General features: G+C 46.5%; 1 long non-coding RNA gene across 1 annotated transcript; it reads right to left on the bottom strand.

Moving 5' to 3' along the window:
- Positions 1-294: 294 nt before the first annotated feature.
- On the bottom strand, positions 295-3,218 carry LOC136580932 (uncharacterized). The gene is made up of 2 exons (XR_010787032.1): positions 2,961-3,218; positions 295-1,733 (listed from the first exon to the last, which is right to left on the bottom strand). It is a non-coding gene; the product is annotated as an uncharacterized lncRNA (long non-coding RNA).
- Between the last annotated feature and the right edge of the window lie 11,725 nt (positions 3,219-14,943).

Raw genomic sequence — 14,943 nt, 5'->3', positions numbered from 1 at the left:
TACTGTACATAATACGGGAAAAGCCCTTTCAATATGTATATTCAAAAGTCTATATGTAGCATAATATGTCAGCAATCCTGCTAACCATAGCTTGGAGTAAAATTAGTATTGAGTCACTGACCTGTCACCGTAAGCAATATTTTATGTCAACTCCTACATGCAGACTTTTTAATAATAGACCAGTACAGCAAGTATAGGAATTTATTCTGGTTGGTTTAGCTTTACTCCTAAAAGAGTTGACGATGAATGACTAGCAAATCATCCAAGATACTAGTTATCCTTTCAAGCTATACGTGACACATGAAAGAGCTCGGCATACTTTATTTTTACAAATCCGAGAAGTGGAGCCTAATTAGGTTTCCTCATTTACATTCCATTTAAATCCATCATAGGGGTTTAACAGCTGCTTAAGCTTAGTCATTTTGACATATACTCATGCACCAGGCAACATAAAGGCTTTATGAAATCCTGCAGGTGAAAGCTGCAGAAAGAACTAATAGAATACCATTGACCTACCCCTTCTGTCCGGATCAAAAGTAAAAGTCAAAGAAGAGGAAGAAAAAAATGTTCCATCCATTACTGTGAGGCCAAGAAGCTGAGAGTGATAGTTCAAAGAAAGGAAGATCTTTTAGTTCACTTTGCTTACGCGCTTTGAATAACTACTGTATTAAGGTTTATGACGAAAGGTCACTAAATGGTCAGGTTTTTCTTGTGAAATTCTTCTACTTACAAGATTGTTCTTCCTGCTTCTAGCATTTTTAAAGGCTGGAATGCCCAACTTTTTAAGTGGTGGCTCATTTCAGAGATTTAAAGGAGAAGAAAAAGTTATAGATTGAAACAGATATATATATCGCGTTTCCCGAAAACAAGACAGTGTCTTATATTAATTTTTGTTCAAAAAGGTTTAACTTTTTTACATGTATAGCTGCCTGGACACTATTTAAATTGACTTGTTAAATTAACTGTTAGCAGGGCTTAATTTTGGAGTAGGGCTTATATTTCAAGCATCCTCAAAAAGCCTGAAAAATCATTTTGCATCCTCAAAAATTCTGGAAAATCATGCTATGTCTTATTTTCAGGGAAACAGGGTATATATACACACACAGTATATGGACAAAAGTATTTGGACACTGCATGTTTTTCAGAAAAGGTTCTTTACTCTTCTATTTAGTAATATGTCAGCCCTTCTTTTGCTTGTATCACACGTCGAGGCATACTTTCCACAAGTTCTATGTAAGTTGGGGCAGGAATAACTCGCCATTCCTCATGCCAGGCTGTGAGTAGACATTGTTGTGAGGATTGGCACAGGTGATGGTGACGTACCCGCCACTCCAGTTCGTCCCGCAAGGGCTCGATCGGATGAATGAAGCTTTTTATTTTACCCATGCCCTTCCCAGCATACCATTCAGCAAACTCAGTATTTGCATATTTGCTGTTTTTGTGCAGTGTCCCAATACTTTTGTCCTTATAGTACATATACAGTATTATACACATTCAATACTTGCAAAACTGACACACTGTGTTATCCCGAGTGTAGAGTCTGACCCGACAGGGGTTACAAAAACAGAGCACAGTCATTCTGTTCTATACGGTCTCCTTTGGCGCTTCAGTAGACTTAAAGGAATTCACCCATTGGAGACACCCTTTTTCAGTATGTGGAGTTCGGGGTGATCATCTGATCACTCTTCATCTCTTTTCTGACACCCCCACATCCAGCCAGATGACTGCCCATCCTGTGATATAAGAATAGAACGGTAGTTAATCTTACATTCTGGCTTATAGATGGGGGAACTGAGCAAAGGACGTGGTTACATGATATACATAGACCCTAACAGTGTGTATGAAAAGGTCTTGTGTTCTTGTCTGGAGTGTTCCTTTCTCATGCACATGGAAGAACCCAATGTGCAAAACTTAGTGTTTGGAGCCATTATTGCACTGACATAGAGTCCATCACACTCCCAAAATGTCAATATGTACCATTCATATGAGTCTGATGGAGCATGCAATGAGTTTTTTCTGTTACATTCCATATAGCTTTGTATGCATGGAAGTATCATCCCCTAAAAGCATGAAATATGCCTTTGTATGATATCCGAGGCACACAAACCATCAGTAGAGGCACAATAGTTTAGGAGGGGTGACTTATTGCTTTGTTATTTTTTTTTATTATTAACCCTGACAATGTTGTTACTTTGTAATTATTTATGGTGTACTGTTTCTTTAAGAATAATGCTGACTTATCTATCCTTGGTTTGTGATAGCAGGCAATAAAGGGAGAATATTAAGGCATCTATAAAATAACCTAATAGTCTTAAGTTACGGTAAAGCAATAGCACTGGCTCCATTATATGTGCAACAGCATGCTCCTGGTGCTGAATGGCAGGGAGCGATCACCTGAACCAACTGATGGTACCTTTTCAGGTTATCCATCTCGGGCAATCAATAGGAGAAACACACTTCTGATTCTACATAGGCACTTGGCAGCAGCCTAGCCCCATTAGGGGATCTTATAGAGAGCTGTCTATCTAGTGACAGATCCCATTAAAAGCAAACAGCAAATTAAAAATGATATTAAAATTTAACGATGGAGATAACTTGCAGCCAAAAGAAAATGTAATTACAGTAACTGACTTACATTAGATGATGGAAATAATTTGTGGCCAAAATAAAATTACAATGAAATTGCAGTGGATGGTGGGAATAAAAATAAATTCTATAATATAAAATATAATTAATATATTTCCAATTAAATATATGCGCCAGGATCGGGGAGAACTTTCAGCCCCAAACTATGTTACTTTAAAAGCTTATTTCCATTTGCTACACACTTGATTTCCTTTGAGCCCCTCTGAATGCACAGAGACTATTTCATTTTCATTATTTGGTATTATATAGTAACACCAAAACAGAACGGATTAATACGTCTCATACAGGTGAATCCCAGTAGTCAGCACTATTACCTTGTAACATTGAAGTCTTGAGTTGAAATTTGACCAAGGGTAACATTGGCATGGAGTCTGTATGTTGTCCCATGTTTGTGTGTGTTTCCTTGATTACTCCAGTTTCCTCCCACTCTGCAAAAACATAGGATAAGCTAAAGGAGTTGTCCACTATTGATCGTCTATCCTTAGTGGTGGCTCCATAGTAAACTGCTTAAAGAGACACTGTGTTGGGACTTGAAGCCAGGAGCTCCTCTGCTCAGGTGACAGTTCTACCTGTTGAGCTGTCCAGCCTTTTGGACAGTTTCCCTGCTGATTCACAGTCTAGTCCTTGCTCCTGTTATTCCAGTTCCTGATTTGCTCCACCCTGCTTCCTTGATTGGATTTCCTATGCAAACCTGTCACTGTCCCTCACTCCTTGCATGATTATTGTGCTCCAAGCCAACAGTCAAGCTTCACCTCCTGCCTGCTGCTCTATACTGCGAGTTGATATTACCCATTTCTGACCTCTGGCTTTCCTCTGAGTACGCGACCTGCCTGCTCCTTTGTACCGCAACAGATATTACCCGTTACTGACCTCTGGCTTTCCTCTGTCTACACTACCTCCCTGCTCCTTTGTATTGCAACAGATATTACCCGTTACTGACCTCTGGCTTTCCTCTGACTACGCTGTCTGTCCGCTTGGGTTACAACAACAGGCTTCGAACCCGCACCAGATTCTTACAGCCTGTTACCATCTTTTTGCAGGCCTTGCTGAGAGGTAGTGTCTATCAGACTGATTGCAGTGATATGTCTGCAGTGCAGATCTGGGCTGTAGCTTTGGAGAAACTAGCATTTAATTAGTTGCAGACACAGAAGTAGTCCTGCATATTCATGAGCTGCAGCCTAGCCACTCCTACTCCGCCCTCCCGACAATGACCCTTTATGAACACTAATAAGCAGAGAGCAGTCAATCATTGGCTGCAGGGCAACAGTAGCCTACAGTCCATGAATATCCAGGACTACTTTAAATAGTCCTTTATGCATTTGCTGTTACTGATAAAAGGCAAGCTTCTCAAAAACAGCTGCATAGATCCACACAGCAGACGTATCACTGCGATCTGCGTGACAGGCACCACCTTGTGCTGCCTTGGAAGAGGGGTGCAAAAAGATGGTGACAGTCTCTAATGGCTGGGTATATTGAGAATGTAGTTCATTTATGATGTCATCACAGGATACAGAACTGCTTGTGTGTATTAACCCTTTCCAATCCAATTTGTATCCTGGTTTTCCTAGGGGGCTTACTCTTTTTCTGTCGTTATGCAACGGCGCTATACGCTGGCTAAAGCCAGTACTGCATGAGGTGACACGTTGGATAGGCTCTGACAGGCTGGCAATATACAGTAAGAGAACCCCGGCGGACGTCTCCAAACATCAGAGCTGTACAGCCTTAAAGGGGTTGTCTCGCGAAATCAAGTGGGGTTATACACTTCTGTATGGCCATATTAATGCACTTTGTAATATACATCGTGCATTAAATATGAGCCATACAGAAGTTATTCACTTACCTGCTCTGTTGCTAGCGTCCACGTCTCCATGGTGCCGTCTAATTTCGCTGGCGGCTTGCTTTTGTTGGACGCGCTTGCGCAGTCTGGTCTTCTGCTCTGAGCACGAGCCGCTTCAGCGTTCTCGCTGCTACAGCTCTTCTGCGCATGCGCAGACGAGCTGTAACTTCTCGGGAGCGCGCTGGAGCGGCCATTCTGCTACCATCCTCTCTTAGAGAGGGGTGCAGAAACTTCAGCAGCCCAGCCATGAAGCCGCCCAGCAGCCCTGCCGTGAAGCCGCCCAGCAGCCCTGCCGTGAAGCCGCCCAGCAGCCCTGCCGTGAAGCCGCCCAGCCGCCCATGTAAGTGAGGGGTCGGGGGTGATGTGTGCGCAGGGGGGACTGTACCGCTGTGGCCCCGGAGCCTACCGCTGTGGCCCCGGAGCCTACCGCTGTGGCCCCGGAGCCTACCGCTGTGGCCCCGGAGCCTACCGCTGGGGCCAGGGGCCTACCGCTGGGGAGCCGGGGCCTAGCGCCGGTTACCTGCTGCCTGGCAGTGGGTGACTGTGGCCCAAGAGCGTGTGCCGTGGTCGGCCACGTTCAATCCTGAGGCCCGGTCGGTGGCTGTGGGGTCCGGTCAGCGGCTGCGGGGCGTCTGGTTGTCAAGGAGACACAGCTGGTAGCGTCTCGGGAGCGCGCAAGTCGGGCTACAGCAAGCGACGGGAAAAGAGCCGGCGGCCATCTTGGGGAAACTTTTTATAAGTTGCTGAAATGCTGGAACAGTAAGTAGAAACCGGCTAGAAAAGTAATTTACAGGGGGGCTTAGTAATGTTTGCTTAATAAGGGGGACTTGGAAGAAAAAAAATTCACTGCTTCCTCGAGACAACCCCTTTAAATCATAATGTCTTCAGAGATCAGACAGTGGATTGGAAAGGGTTAAGAAGATGTATCAGTCCAGATAAGTCAATCCAACTGTGCATATACTCTGCATATTGTGTGATGTGTTTCTTTTATAGAATCTATAAAGACTAAATAAAATGACAATCTTTTAAGAAAATTAACTATTTTTGCTTCATTCTCTCTCGCCTGATTTTTGTTTTTGCAGTAAAATCTGTAATGCCTGGTTGTTATAGTATAAAGCAGAGTTCTGCAGCCGCTCCTCCCTGTTTTATATGATGGAGAGCGAGCCGCTAATAAGGGATTAGATGACTGCGCTGCACATAAATATTTTTGATGTAATCACTCGGGTCTAAGTAATTAAACAGTGATACATAAACACATCAAGTAGAAGCATAAAGTGGATTATGCAGACAGTTCTGCCGCGTGTTTCTTGTCCTAACTTATGTAAAATCCCTGATCCTTGACCACATTTATATTTCATATTCAAACTACAGTAGCCCTAATGTTTATGCAAATCATCTTAAAAACCACTTTGCTCTTGCTGATTAGTTTCCATAATATTATGTTTTTATAAATGCCCGTTCTACATTTTATTGGGTTCACAATTAATCTGCTTCAAGTTTGTACAACCAATAAATCTCAATCAGGCCAGCCTTCTTATAAATTAAGTTGGCTTTATTATTAAAGGGATACTCCAGCGAAAACACGTTTTTCCATTACTACCTCCCCCCCTCCCCCCCCTCACCTGATTGCCAGTCACATTCTGGAGATCTCCTCCGGGTATTCCAACCACTTCCATGCAGCACAGATCCCTGTCTGATGCTTATCAGGCACCATATTGAGAGTGATCTTTTTTACTTTTACTTTTAATTAATCCCATGATGCATCAGCTCAGCATTAGTTAAGGCTATACAATTTTTTTTTTTGCTGCAAAGGGAACAGTTAACTATGATTACCTCCTATATTCTCTTAACTAAGCTAGAAACCATAATTATACAGTCAGGAAGACAAGCCATGATCTCCTCTATTATAACTGTGTGACAGGAGTTGTGTAATCCTCAGCAGTAACTGTGAGAGCAGTGTATGTGTTCCCCTATAAGCAGTAGCAGTGCTAGGGGTCATGTAACAGCATCGCACAGAGAAATTGACTAAGAAGCCAGCTAGAAACTGAATCCATATCCTTCAAGTAGATCTGAGCTGGTCAGAACTGAGATCATATGACCATCTGACTAAAAAAAGCATCTGACACTTTTTACAATGTCGTGCATGGGATGGTTTAATTGTCCTAGATTTTTTATTATTTGTGGGGCTATAAAGGGTTTTTTTTTTGTGTGGGGGGGGGGGGGGGAATATAGTGTTTTGGATACAAATTTCTCCAGCAGGGTGTAAGGTATTCTGTAGCTTCCTAATTATGTAGTATGGCGTGAACACGCAATGAAAGGAACCAGTCTTGTATCTCAACCAGCTCTGGGCGTTACAATACCAGAGCCTTCTTTTATTAAAGCACATAATACCTCCCCTTTATCGGCATATAACATATGACATAAGTGGTATATTCTTCTTGTTATTTGTTAAGCTATATGGAATCTCCTCCCCCCCCCCTCTCCAGGCCCCATGTACAAACTAGCCTTTGTCCCCTCAACATGTGGTCAGACAAAGACCAGTTCCTTTGTCTCAGAAGCTGAGGAGAGGGGGGTAGGGACAGGGAGCCACCCAAAATATACTTTCAGATTCATTGCATACCTATGTAATTTAACCCTAGAGTGGCTGCATTGGAACTTTACATTGGAATAATGTTATAGCACATTCAGAGTCAAATCACTACAGCTGTGTAATACATCTAGCTTATACAAATCAATAGACATTTTACGCTAACTAATCATCATTTTTACTACAATAGGTGGTATCTATACCACTTTATAGTGATAATTTCTTTGCTTTTTAAGGTGTAAATTGTACAAAAAATGCTAGTAATGTATTTCTTTTTTTTCCTTTTCATCCCATTTTGCAAATTGAAACTGAGAGTATTAAAATGACCTGATGGTTTTGGGGCAAAGTTCCATCCAAAGACTGGAGGGGAAGGGAAGTACATTAACTGCAATTATTCTTCTCTGCCATTTCTCTGATCCATCAGTTCCTGCTCCGGTTTTTGGGCGTTCAAGATGGCCGAATCAATCTTCAAACTACCTAATCTCCACAGCGCATTGGTAGTATTAGACCATTATTTGAATAATTGAAGAGTGGGTTTCAAACATGTGCCATCCATATATGATGGAGTTAGTTTAATGCCCATGACCATAAACTGTATATTTAAGGCTGTTAGTCCTTAATTGATTAGGTGCCAGTGTCTCTTTTGTCTATGGGCTGTGTCTAATATTACAGCTGGGGTCCATTCACTTAGATGGTAAATACTTCCAACATAATACCATTTTAATAACTCCCTGATGTCTCTGAATGTAATATATTGCAAGTTGCATTCTTAAAATTCATATCTGTGCAGTTTAATAAAAGGCTGAATTATCAGGAAATAAGTGCTTGCATTTAACACGTTAAAGGGAGTGATTTGAATGCGGCTTTATGGCCGCATATTACAACACAACTGTGCTCACATCTGTTTTACAATGTAAATCTCTGATGACTACAAAAAAAAACAAAAAACACATTTCGGTGGAACCTTACTTACCATTTTCTGTCTTTATAGCAAATTCATTTTTTATATTTCCCATTTGGTTCTTTATTTTTTTTAGCAGTATCTGTAATTGGTTATATAAAATATAATGAATGGTATATTAGGAACCATATTGGAAGAAAACATAGCAGGAAATTTACCGAGCAAAATGTGATAGAATTCTAGTTCAATTCCTGTAAGAAAATGGGTATTTGCCTTGCACCAAGTTTATTATGTGTTTTAGACACTTTTTGTTCTTCACTGGAGAGTTTTTTAAAGTGTCTAGAATAGGGGGGAGGTCTAGCTTAGAAAAGTCTTAATATTCCCCAGGATTATTAAGGTCATTTGTAGAGATGAGCGAACGTACTCGTCCGAGCTTGATACTCGTTCGAGTATTAGCGTGTTCGAGATGCTCGTTACTAGAGGCGAGCACCACGCGATGTTCGAGTTACTTTCACTTTCATCTCTGAGACGTTAGCGCGCTTTTCTGGCCAATAGAAAGACAGGGAAGGCATTACAACTTCCCCCTGCGACGTTCAAGCCCTATACCACCCCCTGCAGTGAGTGGCTGGCGAGATCAGGTGTCACCCGAGTATATAAATCGGCCCCTCCCGCGGCTCGCCACAAATGCATTCTGACAGAGATCAGGGAAAGTGCTGTCTTGCTGGAGTTGCTATAGGGAGAGTGTTAGGAGTTATTTTAGGCTTCAAGAACCCCAACGGTCCTTCTTAGGGCCACATCTAACCCTGTGCAGTACTGTGGAGGCTGCTTTTAGCAGTGTTGCACAATTTTTTTTTTTGTATATCGGCCGTGCAGAGCATTGCGTCCTCAGTCTGCAGTCATTGTACAGAGTATAGGGGCAGTACTGGTGAGGCAGGGAAAGAGATATTCAGGCTATATACGCAGTGGGCTTTTTCCAAAAAATTGATCGCCGTCATCCCGCCAGAGGGAAACAGTATACATAATATTATACGCTGCCTACAGTATCTATCTGCTGGGGGTTGTAGTCCTAATTAATACGCAGCAAAGCGTTACAGCAGGCTTGCGCAAAATTGTTTCCTGGATGTGCTGTCTCTGTTACATCAGCGCCGTCATCCCGCCAGAAGGAAAGAGTATACATAATATTATACGCTGCCTACAGTATCTATCTGCTGGGGATTGTAGTCCTAATTAATACGCAGCTAAGCGTTACAGCAGGCTTGCGCAAAATTGTTTCCTGGATCTGCTGTCTCTGTTACATGATCGCCGTCATCCCGCCAGAGGGAACAGTATACATAATATTATACGCTGCCTACAGTATCTATCTGCTGGGGGTAGTAGTCCTAATTAATACGCAGCTAAGCGTTACAGCAGGCTTGCACAAAATTCTTTCCTGCCTCTGCTGTGCGTTCCGTAAGCAAAGTCAGCCTCCAACCACAGGCCAATAAGCGGCACATTTAATTACAGCGTTCTGTTTCTGCACTACTGGTAATACACCATGCTGAGGGGTAGGGGTAGGCCTAGAGGACGTGGACGAGGCCGAGGACGCGGAGGCCCAAGTCAGGGTGTGGGCACAGGCCGAGCTCCTGATCCAGGTGTATAGCAGCCGACTGCTGCGGGATTAGGAGAGGGGCACGTTTCTGGCGTCCCCACATTCATCTCACAATTAATGGGTCCACGCGGTAGACCTTAATTAGAAAATGAGCAGTGTGAGCAGGTCCTGTCGTGGATGGCAGAAAGTGCATCCAGCAATCAATCGACCACCCACAGTTCTGCGCCGTCCACTGCTGCAACTCTGAATCCTCTGGCTGCTGCTCCTCCTTCCTCCCAGCCTCCTCACTCCATTACAATGACACATTCTAAAGGAGCAGGCAGACTCCCAGGAACTGTTCCCGGGCCCCTGCCCAGAATGGCCAGCAATGGTTCCTCTCCCACCGGAGGAGTTTGTCGTGACCGATGCCCAACCTTTGGAAAGTTCCCGGGGTCCGGGGGATGAGGCTGGGGACTTCCGGCAACTGTCTCAAGAGCTTTCAGTGGGTGAGGAGGACGATGACGATGAGACACAGTTGTCTATCACTCAGGTAGTAGTAATTGGAGGAAGTCCGAGGGAGGAGCGCACAGAGGATTCGGAGGAAGAGCAGCAGGACGATGAGGTGACTGACCCCACCTGGTTTGCTACGCCTACTGAGGACAGGTCTTCAGAGGGGGAGGCAAGGGCAGCAGCAGGGCAGGTTGGAAGAGGCAGTGCGGTGGCCAGGGGTAGAGGCAGGGCCAGACCGAATAATCCACCAACTGTTTCCCAAAGCGCCCCCTCGCGCCATGCCACCCTGCAGAGGCCGAGGTGCTCAAAGGTCTGGCAGTTTTTCACTGAGAGTGCAGACGACCGAAGAACAGCGGTGTGCAACCTTTGTCGCGCCAAGATCAGCCGGGGAGCCACCACCAACAGCCTCACCACCACCAGCATGCGCAGACATATGATGGCCAAGCACCCGACAAGGTGAGACGAAGGCCGTTCTCCGCCTCCGGTTTGCACCGCTGCCTCTCCCCCTGTGCCCCAACCTGCCACTGAGATCCAAACTCCTCTCTCAGGACACAGGCACTACCGTCTCCTGGCCTGCACCCACACCCTCACCTCCGCTGTGCTCGGCCCCATCCACCAATGTCTCTCAGCGCACCGTCCAGCCATCGCTAGCGCAAGTGTTGGAGCGCAAGCGCAAGTACGCCGCCACGCACCCGCACGCTCAAGCGTTAAACGTGCACATAGCCAAATTTATCAGCCTGGAGATGCTGCCGTATAGGGTTGTGGAAACGGAGGCTTTCAAAGGTATGACAGCGGCGGCGGCCCCGCGCTACTCAGTTCCCAGTCGCCACTACTTTCCCCGATGTGCCGTCCCAGCCCTGCACGACCACGTCTCCCGCAACATTGTACGCGCCCTCACCAACGCGGTTACTGCCAAGGTCCACTTAACAACGGACATGTGGACAAGCACAGGCGGGCAGGCCACTATATCTCCCTGACAGCACATTGGGTGAATTTAGTGGAGGCTGGGACAGAGTCGGAGCCTGGGACCGCTCACGTTCTACTCACCCCCAGAATTGTGAGCCCCAGCTCGGTGGTGGTATCTGCGGCGGTGTATGCTTCCTCCACTAAACCACCCTCCTCCTCCTACGCAACCTCTGTCTCGCAATCAAGATGTGTCAACAGCAGCACGTCGCCAGCAGTCGGTGTCGCGCGGCACGGCAGCACAGCTGTGGGCAAGCGTCAGCAGGCTGTGCTGAAACTACTCAGCTTAGGAGAGAAGAGGCACACGGCCCACGAACTGCTGCAGGGTCTGACAGAGCAGACCGACCGCTGGCTTGCGCCGCTGAGCCTCCAACCGGGCATGGTCGTGTGTGACAACGGCCGTAACCTGGTGGCGGCTCTGCAGCTCGGCAGCCTCACGCACGTGCCATGCCTGGCCCATGTCTTTAATTTGGTGGTTCAGCGCTTTCTGAAAAGCTACCCACGCTTGTCAGACCTGCTCGGAAAGGTGCGCCGGCTCTGCGCACATTTCCGAAAGTCCCACACGGACGCTGCCACCCTGCGCACCCTGCAACATCGGTTCATCTGCCAGTGCACCGACTGCTGTGCGACGTGCCCACACGGTGGAACTCTACACTCCACCTGTTGGCCAGGCTCTATGAGCAGCGTAGAGCTATAGTGGAATACCAACTCCAACATGGGCGGCGCAGTGGGAGTCAGCCTCCTCAATTCTTTACAGAAGAGTGGGCCTGGTTGGCAGACATCTGCCAGGTCCTTGGAAACTTTGAGGAGTCTACCCAGATGGTGAGCGGCGATGCTGCAATCATTAGCGTCACCATTCCTCTGCTATGCCTCTTGAGAAGTTCCCAGCAAAGCATAAAGGCAGACGCTTTGCACTCGGAAACAGAGGCGGGGGAAGACAGTATGTCGCTGGATAGTCAGAGCACCCTCCTGTCTATATCTCAGCGCGTTGAGGAGGAGGAGGAGCATGAGGAGGATGAGGAGGAGGAGCATGAGGAGGATGAGGAGGAGGGGGAAGAGACAGCTTGGCCCACTGCTGAGGGTACCCATGCTGCTTGCCTGTCATCCTTTCAGTGTGTATGGCCTGAAGAGGAGGAGGAGAAGGAGGATCCTGAAAGTGATCTTCCTAGAGAGGACAGCCATGTGTTGCGTACAGGTACCCTGGCACACATGGCTGACTTCATATTAGGATGCCTTTCTCGTTACACGCATTCTGGCCACTACGGATTACTGGGTGTACACACTGCTCGACCCACGGTATAAGGAGAACCTTTCCACTCTCATACCCGAAGAGGAAAGGGGTTCGAGAGTGATGCTATACCACAGGACCCTGGCGGACAAACTGATGGTAAAATTCCCATCTGACAGCGCTAGTGGCCGAAGGCGCAGTTTCGAGGGCCAGGTAGCAGGGGAGGCGCAGAGATCAGGCAGCATGTACAGCACAGGCAGGGGAACACTCTCTAAGGCCTTTGACAGCTTTCTGGCTCCCCAGCAAGACTGTGTCACCGCTCCCCAGTCAAGGCTGAGTCGGCGGGAGCACTGTAAAAGCATGGTGAGGGAGTACGTAGCCGATCGCACGACCGTCCTCCGTGATGCCTCTGCCCCCTACAACTACTGGGTGTCGAAGCTGGACACATGGCCTGAACTCGCGCTGTATGCCCTGGAGGTGCTTGCTTGTCCTGCGGCTAGCGTCTTGTCAGAGAGGGTGTTTAGTGCGGCTGGGGGAATCATCACGGATAAGCGTACCCGCCTGTCAACCGACAGTGCCGACAGGCTAACACTCATCAAGATGAACAAAGCCTGGATTTCCCCAGACTTCTCTTCTCCACCAGCGGACAGCAGCGATACCTAAGCAATACGTAGGCTGCACCCGCGGATGGAAGCATTGTTCTCTATCACCATCAAAAACGTGGACCTTTTAGCTTCATCAATCTGTGTATAATATTCCTCCTCCTCCTCCTGCAACCTCACATAATCACGCCGAACGGGCAATTTTTCTTAGGCCCAGAAGGCTCAGTCATATAATTCTTGTAAACAATTTTTATATGTTTCAATGATCATTAAAGTGTTGAAACTTTCACCTGAACCAATTTTTATTTTAACTGGGCTGCCTCCAGGCCTAGTTACCAATTAAGCCACATTAACCAAAGCGATTAATGGGTTTCACCTGCCCTCTTGGTTGGGCATGGGCAATTTTTCTGACGTACATTAGTACTGTTGGTACACCAATTTTTTGGGGCCCTCGCCTACAGTGTAATCCAATTAATTTTTTGCCCACCTGCATTAAAGCTGACGTTACATCAGCTGTGCTGGGCACTCCAATGGGATATATTTATGTACCGCCGGTGAGTTCCAGGGAGCCACCCATGCTGTGGGTCCACAGGGAGTTGTAACTGCATGTGTCCACTTCTAAAGAACCCCAGTGTGACTGGGGCATGCAGTGTGGGCCGAAGCCCACCTGCATTTAATCTGACCTTACCTCAGCTGTGATGGGCACTGCAATGGGATACATTTATGTATAGCCGGTGGGTTCCAGGGAGCCTGTGGGTGCACACGGAATTCCCATTGTGGAGTTGTACCTGCCTGTGACTATTTATAAAAAACCGTGGTCTGACTGGGGCATGCAGACACCTTGACAGAATGAATAGTGTGTGGCACATAGGTTCCCCATTGCTATGCCCACGTGTGCAGCTCCTGATGGCGGTAGCACAGGATTATATTTCTCATTGCTTCTGTACAGCATTGTGGGCTATCGCCCCGCCCCTTTTAAAGAGGGTCGCTGCCTAGCCGTGCCAACCCTCTGCAGTGTGTGCCTGCGGTTCCTCCTCATGGCAGACGCACTTATAAATAGACATGAGGGTGGTGTGGCATGAGTGCAGCTGAAGGCTGCGCAGGGACACTTTGGTGTGCGCTGTGGACACTGCGTCGTGCCGGGGAGGGGGGGGGGGGGTTCGGCAGCATGTAACCCAGGAGAAGTGGCAGCGGAGTGTCATGCAGGCAGTGATTGTGCTTTGTTGGAGGTAGTGTGGTGCTTAGCTAAGGTATGCATTGCTAATGAGGGCTTTTCAGAAGTAAAAGTTGTTGGGAGGGGGGGGCCCACTCTTGCCGCTATTGTGGCTTAATAGTGGGACCTGGGAACTTGAGATGCAGCCCAACATGTAGCCCCTCGTCTGCCCTATCCGTTGCTGTGTCGTTCCCATCACTTTCTTGAATTGCCCAGATTTTCACAAATGAAAACCTTAGCGGAGCATAGGTCCTATACAAAAATGCTCGGGTCGCCCATTGACTTCAATGGGGTTCGTTACTTGAAACGAACCCTCAAGCATCGCGATAATTTCGTCCCGAATAACGAGCACCCGAGCATTTTGGTGCTCGCTCATCTCTAGTTATTTGTCTTAATTTTAATGGAAAAAATGTCAGTCTAAAGTAAACAAACCAAGTGGTGTGGGAAAAAGGTTTAATATATATAACAAGATATGCCAACTAATCTATTCTTACTTAATTCAGATTCACATTTTCTGCACATAAGCCATTGCATCTGACGAATGCGTTACTCTGAAATCTATATACAGTCATGGTCAAAGAAAGTCAGCACCTAGAAGAAGTTGATATTTTGCTGCAAAACCCATCCTGCAGTTCCATCTCAGGCAGGTATGTAATTGATTAGAGTTTTGGCATGATTAGATGAACGGTCTTGGCATCTGAGGCTTTAAAAGTGGCTTTTCCCTTGGTCTATAAGAAAGTTCTCGGAGGCTCCTTGTGTGTAGTGGACCTCCTCTTCCACTTATGTAGAGCTTGTTGACCACTACAATGCAATTGTAGAGATTTTTCCTAGTTAAGAGAGTTTAAGAGGGGACGCATTATTGGAATGCAAGAAGCTGAATGGTCGTATT

This window comes from Eleutherodactylus coqui, chromosome 10 (genome assembly GCF_035609145.1).
Source record: "Eleutherodactylus coqui strain aEleCoq1 chromosome 10, aEleCoq1.hap1, whole genome shotgun sequence".
Classification (NCBI taxonomy): Eukaryota; Metazoa; Chordata; class Amphibia; order Anura; family Eleutherodactylidae; genus Eleutherodactylus; species Eleutherodactylus coqui.
Note: the sequence above shows the minus strand (reverse complement) of the source record. Positions and strands in the feature narration are given on the sequence as shown.